At 43.1% G+C, this 15,629-nt stretch overlaps 1 protein-coding gene across 4 annotated transcripts in view; it reads right to left on the bottom strand.

Annotated features, from left to right (window-relative positions):
* Positions 1-9,287, bottom strand: part of LOC113891609 (phosphatidylcholine translocator ABCB4-like) — a 104,232-nt gene extending 94,945 nt beyond the window's left edge. For 3 of the 4 annotated variants that reach the window (XR_003510809.1, XR_003510811.1, XR_003510812.1), the window contains exon 1: positions 8,779-9,283. The gene's annotated coding sequence lies outside the window, so the exon portion shown is untranslated. Of the gene's footprint in view, positions 1-8,778 lie in introns of all 4 variants that reach the window. The other variant, XR_003510807.1, reaches the window with a different exon arrangement.
* Positions 9,288-15,629: the final 6,342 nt, after the last annotated feature.

Below are 15,629 nucleotides of genomic sequence, written 5' to 3'. Positions count from 1 at the left end.
GAATCAGCACCCCTAACCCTACTCCACTGTTCAGGAGTCAACTGTACACTGCTGACTACCATGCAGCCTGGTACAATGCCTTTGGAAAACTGTTGTATCCACTGAAGCCAAACATCTATATACCATATCACCCAGAAATGCCAGTTCATTTCAGTTCAGTCGCTCAGTCGTGTCTGACTCTTTGCGACCCATGAACCACAGCACACCAGTCTTCCCTGTCCATCACCAACTCCTGGAGTCCACCCAAACCCATGTCCATCCAGTCGGTGATGCCATCCAACTATCTCATTCTCTGTCATCCCCTTCTCCTCCTGCCTTAAATCTTTCCCAGCATCAGGGTCTTTTCAAATGAGTCAGCTCTTTGCATCAGGTGGCCAAAGTATTGGAGTTTCAGCTTTAGCATCAGTCCTTCCAAGGAACACCCAGGACTGATTTCCTTTAGGATGGACTGGTTGGATCTCCTTGCAGTCCAAGGGACTCTCAAGAGTCTTCTCCAACACCATAGTTCAAAAGCATCAATTCTTCGGTGTTCAGCTTTCTTCATAGTCCAACTCTCACATCCATACATGACCACTGGAAAACCACAGCCTTCACTAGATGGACCTTTGTTGGCAGAGTAATATCTTTGCTTTTCAATATGCTGTCTAGGTTGCTCTTAACTTTCCTTCCAAGGAGTAAGCGTCTTTTAATTTCATGGCTGCAATCACCATCTACAGTGATTTTGGAGCCCAGAAAAATAAAGTCTGACACTGTTTCCACTGTTTCCCCATCTATTTGCCATGAGGTGATGGGACCGGATGCGATGATCTTCGTTTTCTGAATGTTGAGCTTTAATCCAACTTTTTCACTCTCTACTTTCACTTTCATCAAGAGGCTCTTTAGTTCTACTTCACTTTCTGCCCTAAGAGTAGTATCATCTGCATATCTGAGGTTATTGATATTTCTCCCAGAAATCTTGATTTCAGCCTGTGCTTCCTCCAGCCCATTTCTCATGATGTACTCTGCATAGAAGTTAAATAAGCAGGGTGACAATATACAGCCTTGATGAACTCCTTTCCCAATGTGGAACCAGTCTGTTTTTCCATGTCCAATTCTAACTGTTGCTTCTTGACTTGCTTGCAGATTTCTCAGGAGGCAAGTCAGGTGGTCTAGAATTCCCATCTCTTAAAGAACTTTCCACAGTTTGTTGTGATCCACACAGTCAAAGGTTTTGGCATAGTCAATGAAGCACAAATAGATGTTTTTCTGGAATTCTCTTGCTTTTTCCATGATCCAGTGGATGTTGGCAATTTGATCTCTGCTTTCTCTGCCTTTTCTAAAACCAGCATGAACATCTGGAAGTTCATGCTTCATGTATTGCTGAAGCCTGGCTTGGGAGAATTTTGAGCATTAATAGCATGTGAGATGAGTGCAATTGTGCAGTAGTTTGAGCATTCTTTGGCATTGGAATGAAAACTGACCTTTTCCAGTCCTGTGGCCACTGCTGAGTTTTCCAAATTTGCTGGCATACTGAGTGCAGCACTTTCATAGCACCATCTTTCAGGATTTGGAATAGCTCAACTGGAATTCCATCACCTCCACTAGCACCATTTTTTGGACACATAGCTGTAATTTAATGTTCAGTGCTGTATCAAATTCAAAAAGAGGCAAAACTAATGGTGTTGAAAGCTAGGAGCATGTAGTAACTGAAGGAAGGGAAGGAAGAGATTTCTGCGGCTTTGGGTAGTGTTCTCTTTTATTAGTAATACTGTATTCCCAGAACTTAATTATCTTTAAACTGGAAGCTTGTACCTTTTGTCACCTTCACCTTTTTGCTAACCTCCCACCAACCTGTTCTCTGTATTCGTGGGTACGGTTTCTTTAAGATTCCACATATAAGTGGGATCACATAGTACTTGTCTTTCCCTGACTTACTTCACGTAGCATAATGCCCTCAAGGTCTATCCAAGTTGTGGCAAACGGCAGGATTCCCCCCTTTTCATGGCTGAATAATTTTCAATTGTGTATACACATCACATTTTCTTTATGCATTCATCACTGATGGGCACTTAAGTTCTTTCCATGTCTTGACTATTCCAAGTAATGCTGCGATCATCATGCAAGTACAGGTACCTTTCTGAAACAATGATTTTGTTTCCTTTGGGTAATGCACTTTTTTCTTGAACTGGGTGCTGGATATAAAGCTGTGTTCTTTTTGCAAAAAAAAAAAAAATCATTGTACACCTATGCTGTGTGTACTTTTCTATACGCATATGATAAATCAATGAAAATCTATATTAAAATATGGAAGCAAAGTGTAGCTAGAAACAAGGCTAAATACATCAGTATGGTGTTCTACATATGTGTCAGAGGTTGGCCACAGATTTAACATTGCTGTTGCTGCTTTTAAGTCACGTCAGTAGTGTCCAACTCTGTGCAACCCCAAAGACGGCAGCCCACCAGGCTCCTCTGTCCCTGGGATTCTCCAGGCAAGAATACTGGAGTGGGCTGCCATTTCCTTCTCCAATGCATGCTGCTGCTAAGTCTCTTCAGTCTTGTCTGACTCTGTGCAACCCTATGGACAGCAGCCCTCCACGCTCCTCTGTCCACAGGATTCTCCAGGCAAGAATACTGGAGTGGGTTGCCATTTCTTTCTCCCGATTTAACATTAAGATTTCTAATAGCTTTATGAGAAAAAGAGAAGTTGCCAGCTACACATTCATTTGTGCCCAGTAGATATAAGTAGATCAACTGCCTAAAGATACAACTCTTGGCACTAAAAAAAAAAAGACAGATATTTCTCATAGACATCTTCACAAAAAGAAGACATTTTTTGACATAATAAACAAAGTTCTTGACAACAATTTCAAGAAGATCCACTGTGATGGCTTCTAATGCTGACACTCAATGTAGGCTGCTGGAATCTTACCAAAGCAAGACAGGGGCAAAAGCAAGTGGAGACAGGACAGGGCAAAGCGATGCAACCTACACACTCAGCTGCTCTCCAGGCGGACCCAGGGATATAGTTTATAAACCTATAAGACTAATACAATAGTGGATAAGCTTCACATATTTCCCCCTGAATATCGCATCTCTCAACCAAGTTCTGACATTTATCAATCAGCAGTGAGATTAACACAATACCCTCTAATAAATGTGTAGTGGACAGCAATTTTCCATTATCAGTTGAATATGAAGCCAGTTAAGCTAGGGGAAGGGATAAGGATCTTCTGTGAATGCTGAGAAGCTGACCTCTGACTATTAAGATGATCATCCTACCTCCACTGGGATCACCTATGATTAGGGCTCTAAGACTCTTTAGAAATGATACTGAATCTTCTCCAAAGCCGTACAGTAACAAATAATGTTGATCAAAGTCCCAACCCAAAGTTCTACTATGTATAGCATTGATAAAAAGTGCTTCAGCCAAAAATATAATCACGATAGGCAAGGTATGAACAGTCTGCTAAAGCATTCTCAAGCAAAAAGTAACAAGGAAAGTAAGTCACTGCATTTAAAGTTATTTAGAGGATTATATCACCAATGATATTTGGTAACATTTCACATATCTGCATTTTAACCACCTTGTTCAAGTACAGGAATATATCTTTTTTTCCCCTGATTATTCAGCACCAGACGTTAAGAGGTTCAGAGTGCAAAAGCTCACTCACTGAACTTAGGTGTCTCAGTGCTTTTTTTTTTTTAAAACACTGGATAAATTTACTTATCTGCTTTTCTAGTTCACAACCAACTATAATGAGCATGTCAGGATGGGAAGCACAGAGGAAAGAGCTGGTAGAAACAGGCAGAGGTGCAGGAAATAACTGCTAACTTGGTAGGAAGAGCCAGCAAAGCAAAAGCAGACCAAGAACACCAAACACACCATGGGGCCATGTAGCAAACAGCTCTGTGTGCCTCAGGAGTCTCCAAGGGCAACCACCACACAGGGTACATTCACAGAAACAGATCCAGAGTAAAGTCACTTTTAGGGATTCTATGCTGAGTCTTTTTAATAAGGTAGGGAAACATATAACGCTTTTTAAAAAGCAGTTTATCCACAACGCTTTAAATAGTATTCTTTATTGTAATATAAATCTGAACACTTAAGATTGTAAGCTTCAGTTAAACAGAAGACTTTACTCCACAAAAAATGCTGAGTAAAGCACTGCAATAAACTATTGCAATAAACTGCAATAAACTATTATTGACCCATGGAAAAAGAACTTATATTTTAATTCTCCTTGTCACCAGAACTAAAATTAAAGGAATATGTAAGTTTTTTCAATAACCTATGAAGCTTAAAAATGTAACTAGTACCTGATTTTCTAGGATGAAAAATGCAGGTTAAAAAATCCTCAAGGAATTTAACAATTTTTGTAAATGGTAGAGAATATGCAGAGAAAATACTAGTTTGTACATGGAAATAAGTCAGTTTATGAATCTTTTAGAGTTGAATGTGGAACATTTAGAGACTTTGAATGATCTATTTTCTATCACAATCTGTTAAAAAAAATGATTAAAGACTACTTATTTGCTGAAGTAAGTACTAAGTGTTTTCAGTCTACAATATATCAATGTTCATGAAAAAACTGATGAAATAATTACACACACAATCACAATGAACCAAAATTCAATTCCTGACTATCCTACCTAACCAAATAACTCACTTCCAAAGTTCGAACTGTAACATAGTTCTTAATATGAGGCATTTTCAAACCAAAAGAATTGTGTGGTTATGTAATAGGGCTGTAAACCTAAACTGAGAGTATGCCTAAACTGTGTAAGGGCTAATGAAAAGCATTACTGTCTAAGTATTGATGCATATCACCTGTACTAATTAACCTGCAAAGAAGCAGGTTAAAATATCTTCCCACCCTCAACTAACACATATGCCAGAATGCTAGTCAGGGGTGGGGGGAGTTTCCAGAATACCAGTAGAGAATCAAGGTATCACAACATAGAAGGCACAATTCAAAATGTTTTTGTTTGCAGAGAAAAAGCACATGCCTCATCTAGCTACCATTCAGCATATGTCTACCAAAATTACCAATGATTCTGTCCAATATTATTTTACAGATGAGAAAACTGAAAACAGATTTGTTAAAGGACACAATTAATGACAAAGTAAACTTAGAACTCAATTATATTTCACTAAACCAGCTTCTTCCCAACTTAAATACGAAATCACGTCTGATCTGCTACATAAAAATTTAAAAATAAATTATTTAACAGATGTGGGTGAGATACCCAGGTTCTGATAATTCTGAAAGAGAGAAAAGCAAAAGAAATTCACAAATACTGATTTCTTTCTTTTGCAGAATTCAAGGTGGGGATACTTAAAACACCCAAATGGCCTACTGTTGGGGGCCAGAGTGAGGTACTCCGCCCGTGACAAAGGTCATGAGGAAGGAGGCTCGACATACGCAAAGGCGGGATCGAGCCTCAGGAGTCCCCCTGGAACTCCTCGAGCATCTACCCCGATAACCAGAGCCTGCCTACTTTACTACTTTGTGCTCACCTACACCTCTGACTTTACGGGGGGCTGTCCCCCACCACCTCTTTCGGAGGAGTTAACTTAGAGCTCCAGTTAATAATAATTCCTGGGTGTGATAAGAGTGTTTTAACCTACAAACTCCTCTGAAGGTTCTCTAGCCTGCCTGACAGGCTTGTCCGGCCACATGTGATTGCTCACAGCCTCCCAACCGTGAGAGGCACGAGATGTTTTAAACCTTCTAAAAACAGGTTCCTTAGAAAAGTTAGAAAACTATTAGTATAAGTATAATGGGCTGATTAGAAATTGTATTGGTGAAGGGTTTTTCATTTGTTGAGCCAATGTTTGTTGCTAAGTCTCCACATCCCCTGCCCTTACACACATTAATGAATATATAGAAGAAATAAGTATTAACCTTTGATATTAATCACATTATACCTTAGGCTAAGTAAATTCTTTCCTTAACTAAAACCCACTACACCCTCATCCTATAGGAATGTAACTTTATTTGGGTGGTGTCTGTTTTAAGAATAATCACCCCTGGAGAAATAAGTGTCCTGGTTGACTGACCATTGTCACAAGGAGAGGGTCATAAATTGTCAGCAGGCCCCCCTGGCCAGAAGATGATATAACACCCCTAAGACCTCTGTATACATTTGTATGAAGCACCTGACTTTGATAAAAGTCAGGACTGCTGACCCCGCGTGACTTTTGCATAACATCTCAGTGTATAAAAGTAGACCATGGAAAATAAAGAATTGGGATCAGTTTCTCGAAATACTGGTCTCCCCATGTCTCTCTCCCACTCTGGCTGAGTCTCCATCTGGAGCGCGGAACCCGCCATGCTTACTAATTATGCCTGGGCTTCTAAGATCCGACCGGGGAGGCCTCAGTGTCTCCTCTCCTTCGGGAGAACGGAAGGACGCCTGCAGCCTACGTAAGTGGTGCGAACTTCTTGTCTTGAAGTTTTATTGGTCTCCCGAGTAAACCAAGCTACTCAGCCTCTTTTCTCCACTGAATTTTCCTACTGAGCTATCCTCATCCTATTACTCTTTATATCTTTGATAAAATATTTAAATAAATAGGTCGCCGACACTGTCCCCGCTTCGAATACCCTGGATCAGCCGGGACAGGACCCCGGCAGCCTACAATGACTTTTCCCCCAAAACTGAAAGCCTTTAGACAAAATCTATCAAATAGATTTCATTACTAGAAAAGGATAATAATTGATATCCACCAACTATTTGAACATGAAGAACAGTGTTAGTAACATTATCCACATAAATAAATATACAAGTTGAAATCTAAGCCAGAAACTGAAATTTATTATAGCTACAATAATGAAATTTCTTTTAGCTACAATACTAAATTTATCATAAACTGCAACTAAAGTCAGCATGTATGCTCATTCCAGAGTAGAAAAGAATAATTAGACAAACACAACAAAAATTCTGCTATCCCAGACAACTGCCCACACAAATCAGTGACTGAAATTTCTTAAACATGTAACTTAAATAAGGTTTAGATGTGTCCCTTTCTTTTCCTGCACTGCCTCTGCTGCCATGACAAAAATGGAGATGCAAAACAGTATCCTCCACTGATTTTTTTATTCATCGGTTTTTATTGTCTTTAAAAATTAGTAGAGTATAAAACGTCTCACAGTGTTTTACCCCAAATCTTCAACACCCACTGTTCTGAAGACTGCCACAATGATTGAGAGCAATTTATGTCAGCCCAGGTGTTTAAAGTTCCAGGCTGAAATATTTGGGTAATTAACATTATCCTACAAACACTCAAAATCACTTCAGCTGCCACTAGTAGGCTGCAGACCATGAGGTCGCGAAGAGTCAGACACGACTGAGCGACTTCACTTTCACGCATTGGAGAAGGAAATGGCAACCCACTCCAGTGTTCTTGCCTGGAGAATCCCAGGGATGGGGGAGCCTGGTGGGCTGCAGTCTACCGGGTCACACTGAGTCGGACACGACTGAAGTGACTTAGCAGCAGCAGCAGCCACTAGTAGGTAACAAAACTCTCCCAAACAAAAACTGTAAGAAAGTTAGCCTTGTTTACTGTTCTATTTACCTAACTTAAAAACACTGCCTAGATGTAAAAAAAATTTCATACACCTATCTTCCTCAAAAGGTTGCATCCTAAACAGCACAAATGTCAATTCAAAAGATTCCATGTTAATATTTTACTGTTTATAACTCCAAGTGCCATAAAAGTCAGTGAGGCAGGTCTTCCTACCAGAGGGGTGAACAGCTGTTAAGTACAATGCAATTAAAAAAAAAAAAACAACAAACCTGCTCAAAGTTACTGAATATAAGCCCGAGTATAAATATCTATATTCTGCTTAACACGCTAGACACATCTTTTTTTTTTAGACACATCTTTACATAAGGAAAAGAAAAAAAACATGTAAATTGTAAAGGAGGGAAAGGTCTCCTCATTCTCTTATTCTTACAGGATTTTTGATGGCTAAGGAAGAGTTTCATGCAACAAACTACTTTTACAACAACTTGATGGCTCAATGACCTTCCTAAGAAACGGATGCTTAGGACTACCTTGGATTTAATACCCAGAAACAAGACTTAAACAAAATGTCAGCATGCTAAAAGTCAGTTATTTCTGAATACAAGGCTGGTTGAAAGTAATTTCTAAATACATTTTTTAAAGTAAGGGAATATTACGATTATAGTTACAAAACAAAGAAAGGCAAAACTTGAAATAAATCACCGACTAGGTATCCTCCACAGTCCTACTCTTGGTATCAATTGCAGAAATATCAGTAACACTGCAATTTAGAGTGCAGAGGACAAGGAAACACATACACACGCGGCTAGCATATAGTAGGCACTCACTATCTGTGGCACGAAACGACAATGTGCAAACAATCAAAAACAGAAAACAAAACGCACTCCGATTTTGAGGCAACACAGTCAACAAATACTTGACGAAAAGCTGCCTGACAGCTTAACGCGTACTAAAAGGAAACGGCTCCTCCTCCCTGCCCTCCTCTTTCACTCAGACGCTAGATTGTACATTGAAAACAAATCCTCCCCGAGCCCCGCCCCAAGCCCTACCCTCAAGCGGTTCCCAGCACTGAAACTGACGGAAAGTCCGGGGCCTTGGCGGAGCCCAGACCGGCCCCACACAGGACGCTCTGGTCGCGGACACGCCCGGGGAGACGGCGGCAGCCGGGGCTCCAGCCGGTTGTCTCCGGGACCTCCAGGGGCTAGCGCTCTCCCCAGCCCGCGGCGCCGGCGGCCCCCTCCTCTGTCCCCGAGCGGCGGGCCGCGCCGTACCTGCACACCGTGATCAGGTTCCTCCTCTCCACCGCGGCGTTGTGGGCGCTCAGGCTCTTCCGGACCGCCGCCCCCCTTGGCGAGGCTCCGTCCCAGGCCCCCCAGGCTCCGGAAGGGCCATGGCGGGCTGACCCCCGGACCCTTTTGTCTCGTGCGACTCCGCTCGCCCCCCCACCCCCCACCTGCTTCCCTGGGCTTTTGCTCGGCTTGCGGCCGTGGGGACGCGGGAGGGTGGCAGGGAAGGAAGGCGGACGGAGGGAGGGTGTGGAAGACGATGGAGGACTCGTACCCGGGCACTGGCGGCTGGCGCACCGCACCAGAGCTCTACACAAATACACACACTCACGAGCGCACACGAACGCACCACCCCCGCTCTCGCGCGCACCGCCAGGAGCCGGGCTGCGCTTGCGGTTCGGCGTCGGCCGCTCCCCTACTTCCCCAGAGATCTCGGCGCCGCGCACGCGCGTGCCCGCTAGCCCCGCACGCCCAACCACCCGCACTCAGCCTCCACTCGCGCCCCAGCAGCGGACGCCACGGGGAGCCACGGGCCTCGCGCGCGCAGCCCCGCCCTCTCTGCACCTCTCGAGCCAATGCGGCCCCAGCTGGAGCCAATCGCCGCGCGCGAGGGGCGGGGCTACCGCGCGGACCTTTAAAGCTACCTGCTAGAGCCCGCCCGGGCACATGGGCAGCTGTCAAGAGGCCGGGCTAGCGCTCGCCACCCTGGTGCTACAGACAGTCTGCACACTGGGGAGCAGCGCCGCAGCTGGCTTGGGGATTGTGGGATTCGGCGCTCATGAGTGCCCCGGGAATATTGCCAACCCTTTCCCGGAGCCCAACTAATGGCTGGGATCGCTAGCTCTAACGGCTGACCCTATTGCCGGAATCCGACTCCCCAGCCTAGGGGCATCCGTAGCTACAACGCCGAGCCTGCCCTAGCTCCCGCTCCCTCACCTGACCCAGGGCCTGACTTCCAGGAAGGGAGCGGATTTTGTTGGTGGTGGTGTGTGTGTGCGCGTGCAGGGGTTTTGGTGGTGGTGGTGGTGTGTGTGTGTGTGTGGTGGTGGTGTGTGTGTGTGGGGGGGGGGGTGGTGGTGGTGGTGGTGGTGTGTGTGTATGTGGGTGGTGGTGGTGGTGTGTGTGTGTGGGTGGGTGGGTGGTGGTGGTGTGTGTGTGTGTGTGTATGTGTGTGTGTATGTGGTGGGGGTGTGTGTGGGTGTGGGTGTGTGTGTGCGAGCGCGCGCTAACGCCCTCCCCTGGCCTGATAGACAACTACAAGTAGCACAAGGAGGGAAATTGCCCGCAGAACATCCCTCCTGGGGCGTCTTGGTGAGATTTTGATGTCACTTCGCTCCTGTCTTAGCCCCCAGCATGGCCTGCAGCCCGGAGTGACCGCCCACAGAAGAAGTGCGCCGCAAGTGTACACTGCACCTTTCGCCCTTCTCCAGTCCTGGGCAGTGACCCCGGAATTAGGAGCGGGGAGCGGCGAGCCTCCGGGCAGTTCGGCCTTGGCTCGGCTGGGCTGCTTCCCAGAGATGAGGCAAGGAGTGCTATCCACAGCGCGACCGTTGGGGACCTAGCGCCCACTTTCCAGAGGTTCTCCACCCCTGACCTTACCAACAGGGAGGTCCTGGCTTTGACCCCGAGTTCTCGGGCGCTCATCTAGGTTGGCCATTCATCTCTCTTTGCATCAGTATGCCCGGATTTTAGAGTGAAGTCCTTACTCACAGCTGTCCCTATGAGACCTAGCTCGCTGCTGTGCAGAAAACTGGTTTTCAATAAATGTTCGTTAAATGTAACTTGAAGTCACATTTGACATTAATATGCTCTGATTTTACAGTTTTGGTGGCTCCAAAAACCATTAAACTTTCAGCTCTGATGTTGACATTCCTGTCAAAGAATATTATAAAATAGATATAGTGTAGGTATCTCTGTACTTCTTGTATATTATACAAAGTACTACAGGAGGTACTGTTACTGTATGTTGAGTGCTTTTAAAACAGAGCTTTGTATATTAAAGCTGTAAATTATTAATTTCCAAGTTTGTAAAAAATGTTTAATCTCTATTTGAAATCGTCAGGGCAAAGACTGAGCCCTTTCATCCACTCAGCCTAATCACAGTATTAATAGAATGAAAAGACCGTATAGAAAAAAAACTGTCACAACTAATTTATTACAATAAATATTAAGACATTAAAATTATAATAAACAATGTAAACTTTAAACACGATCTTTCACATAAAAGTAGGAGGTTTTTCCAGGTCAGTGCACTGGTTGCCAAACATTTCTTGTCTGCTCTGTGATGAATGACATAGAGAATTGTAAGGAAGTTTATCCTACTCAAATCAAAATTGTTATTTAAATACAGATGAAAACTGCATAGAGAAAAGAATGGGAAGCTATCAGTTATCAAGAAAATTCCATACTGGTTTGTCCTGCAGGAGGGAGAGAACACACATGTCTGAAACCCTTATCAGAAAGACAAAACTGAGTGGTCATGTCAAATAGAGAAAAGCGAGATGTTGTTATTCTTAAAATTGGCTTCCTAACCTTTCAAGTACATTTTCATGTTACTTGTACTACGAATTTACAGTTATGACTGAAGACTTAGTAAAACTCCATCTTACATGATTAGGTAATAATGTTATTTTTCTTTTTTTTTTTTTAATGTTATTTTTCAAAAGATACTTTTACTGGGATTCAGTTGTTGGCACTTGCTGCACAAGATTTCGCTTAAACCTTCTTTTCTATGCACAGCGTGTCATTAAACCGCCACATGTGGGCCTTATTTGATAAAGCTTTTTTCTTAATTACCTTGAACTATATGTTGTGGGTCTCATTCTTTCTTCAGATCACTAACCTGGGAGATAATAAATCAATTATATTCCAGTGCAAAGTACAATAGTACTATAGAAGCACATGAGTTTTCACATTATGTTTTGAACTATTTTGGCACCTATTGCAATTCTTTATTAATCCAAGAGGCACAAAGGTTATTCAGGGATGTAAAAAGACACAGTAAAAATAATGAGAACAGTAAATGCCAAATTTCACCTACACGGACTCCATAGAACTCAGTGGGTAGATTATACTCATTCACCGTTTCCCCAATCTCCTTGTTTTCCCCATCAAAAAAGACAAAAAATTTAAGAAGACAAAATTCCAATTGTAATACATAAAATGTCCTCAAATCTAAAATAAGCCAGAGAGACTACCAAATCATCATTTATAATCTCAAAGAAGTGGACTTTCTATGTATACCCAAGCCCAGCAGCCATACAGAAAAGATTGATAAAACTGAAGACACACTTTTTTTAATCTATGAAGCAAGTTTCATCATAAACACAAAGGAAAAGTAACAGACTGAGAAAACATATTTGAAATTCACATCATGGACAAAAAGCTGATTTCCTTTTATACACAACGTTCCTGCAGATCAATAAGCACTGTTTCAGTAGAATAACGAAAGTGGAAGCCAAGTAGGAGACTAAAAGAGTGGGAATTGAGAATCACACAACTCTTTTTAAAGTTTATTATAAAGGGGGAGAAAAGGGGGGAGTGACATAGGGAAATGTTGAGTAAAGGGATGTTGGTATTCTATCCCTACTGTTGTGTTGTTTGTTTCCAAAGAAATGACGTGAGCACATTTTAAAGCTGATGGAATGAATCCACCGGTAAGGAAATGTTAGTAATGCAAGAGAGGAAAAATGATTAGAAGTGAGAATATGGAAAAGCAATGGGATCCAACGCATAGGTAGATGGATTGAGCTTTGGTTCAAGATACTAATTCTCAGTTGTAACCATAGAGAAATGTGGGAGCCCAGGTGCAAACATAAGTAATTTTAAGCTTTTATTATTAGAAAGATGAGGAAGTTCCTATCTGGTAACTTCTGTTTTAACTTCAAAATAGAAGACAAAGCCACTGGTTGAAAAATTCCAACAGTCCATCTTAACAGTGAATGGTGAAATAAGTTGACTAATGAAATTTAGGACTCCTCGTCAGGGTCAGAGGACCAATTTAAGATTGATGAGGGCTTCCCTGATGGCTCAGACGGTAATGAATCTCCAGCAGTGCAGGAGACCCAGTTGGATCCCTGGATTGGGAAAATCCCCTGGAGAAGGGAATGGCAACCCACTCCACTATTCTTGCCTGGAGAATTCCATGTATAGAGGAGCCTGGCAGGCTACAGTCCATGGGGACACAAAACCGGGCACAACTGAATGACTAATATATTTTCTTTTAAGGTTCATGATGATGAATTTATAGTGAGCCCTATCTATCCTATTGCATGATTTTCCTTGATATTTTTGGTGTTGTAGTCATCTCAGGCTGCCATAACACCATAGTCTGGAAGGCTTAAATGATGCAGATCTATTTTCTCAAAGTTACAGAGGCTAAGAAGTCCAAGATCAAAGTACCAGCCAGTTTGGTTCCTGGTGCTGGGAGGGATTGGGGGCAAGAGGAGAAGGGGGCGACAGAGGATGAGATGGCTGGATGGCATCACCGACTCGATGGACGTGAGTCTGAGTGAACTCTGGGAGTTGGTGATGGACAGGGAGGCCTGGCGTGCTGCGATTCAGATCAGATCAGATCAGATCAGTCACTCAGTCGTGTCCAACTCCTTGCGACCCCATGAATCACAGCACGCTAGGCCTCCCTGTCCATCACCAACTCCCGGAGTTGACTGAGACTCGCGTCTATCGAGTCAGTGATGACATCCAGCCATCTCATCCTCTGTCGTCCCCTTCTCCTCCTGCCCCCAATCCCTCCCTGCATCAGGGTCTTTTCCAATGAGTCAACTCTTCGCATGAGGTGGCCAAAGTACTGGAGTTTCAGCTTTAGCATCATTCCTTCCAAAGAAATCCCAGGGCTGATCTGCTTCAGAATGGACTGGTTGGATCTCCTTGCAGTCCAAAGGGCTCTCAAGAGTCTTCTCCAACACCACAGTTCAAAAGCATCAATTCTTCGGCGATCAGCCTTCTTCACAGTCCAACTCTCACATCCATACATGACCACAAGAAAAACCATAGCCTTGACTAGACGAACCTTTCTTGGCAAAGTAATGTCTCTGCTTTTGAATATGCTATCTAGGTTGGTCATAACTTTCCTTCCAAGGAGAAAGTGTCTTTTAACTTCATGGCTGCAGTCACCATCTGTAGTGATTTTGGAGCCCAGAAAAATAAAGTCTGCCACTGTTTCCACAGTTTCCCCATCTATTTCCCATGAAGTGATGGGACTGGATGCCATGATCTTCGTTTTCTGAATGTTGAGCCTTAAGCCAACTTTTTCACTCTCCTCTTTCACTTTCATCAAGAGGCTTATGAGTTCCTCTTCACTTTGCTGCCATATGGGTGGTGTCATCTGCATATCTGAGGTTATTGATATTTCTCCAGGCAATCTTGATTCCAGCTTGTGCTTCTTCCAGCCCAGCATTTCTCATGATGTACTCTGCATAGAAGTTAAATAAGCAGGGTGACAATATACAGCCTTGACGTACTCCTTTTCCTATTTGGAACCAGTCTGTTGTTCCATGTCCAGTTCTAAGTGTTGCTTCCTGAACTGCATACAAATTTCTCAAGAGGCAGATCAGGTGGTCTGGTATTCCCATCTCTTTCAGAATTTTCCACAGTGTATTGTGATCCACACAGTCAAAGGCTTTGGCATAGTCAATAAAGCAGAAATAGATGTTTTTCTGCAACTCTCTTGCTTTTTCCATGATCCAGCAGATGTTGGCAATTTGGTCTCTGATTCCTCTGCCTTTTCTAAAACCAGCTTGAACATCTGGAAGTTCACATTTCACATACTGCTGAAGCCTGGCTTGGAGAATTTTGAGCATTACTAGCGTATGAGATGAGTGCAATTGTGCGGTAGTTTGAGCATTCTTTGGAATTGCCTTTCTTTGGGATTGGAATGAAAACTGACCTTTTCCAGTCCTGTGGCCACTGCTGAGTTTTCCAAATTTGCTGGGATATTGAGTGCAGCACTTTCACAGCATCATCTTTAAGGATTTGAAATAGCTCAACTGGAATTCCATCACCTCCACTAGCTTTGTTCGTAGTGATGCTTTCTAAGGCCCACTTGACTTCACATTCCAGGATGTCTGGCTCTAGGTGAGTGATCACACCATCGTGATTATCTGGGTCGTGAAGATCTTTTTTGTACAGTTCTTCTGTGTATTCTTGCCATCTCTTCTTAATATCTTCTGCTTCTGTTAGGTCCATACCATTTCTGTCCTTTATCGAGCCCATCTTTGCAGGAAATGTTCCCTTGGTATCTCTGATTTTCTTGAAGAGATCTCTAGTCTTTTCCATTCTGTTGTTTTCCTCTATTCTTTGCGTTGATCGCTGAAGAAGGTTTTCTTATCTCTTCTTGCTATTCTTTGGAACTCTGCATTCAGATGTTTATATCTTTCCTTTTCTCCTTTGCTTTTTGCTTCTCTTCTTTTCACAGCTATTTGTAAGGCCTCCCCAGACAGCCATTTTGCTTTTTTGCATTTCTTTTCCATGGGGATGGTCTTGATCCCTGTCTCCTGTACAATGTCACGAACCTCAGTCCATAGATCATCAGGCACTCTATCTATCAGATCTAGGCCCTTAAATCTATTTCTCACTTCCACTGTATAATCATAAGGGATATGATTTAGGTCATACCTGAATGGTCTAGTGGTTTTCCCTACTTTCTTCAATTTCAGCCTGAATTTGGCAATAAGGAGTTCATGGTCTGAGCCACAGTCAGCTCCTGGTCTTGTTTTTGCTGACTGTATAGAGCTTCTCCATCTTTGGCTGCAAAGAATATAATCAATCTGATTTCGGTGTTGACCATCTGGTGATGTCCATGTGTAGAGTCTTCTCTC

This window comes from Bos indicus x Bos taurus, chromosome 4 (assembly GCF_003369695.1).
Source record: "Bos indicus x Bos taurus breed Angus x Brahman F1 hybrid chromosome 4, Bos_hybrid_MaternalHap_v2.0, whole genome shotgun sequence".
Classification (NCBI taxonomy): domain Eukaryota; kingdom Metazoa; phylum Chordata; class Mammalia; order Artiodactyla; family Bovidae; genus Bos; species Bos indicus x Bos taurus.
This window is presented reverse-complemented; position numbering and strand designations above follow the sequence as displayed.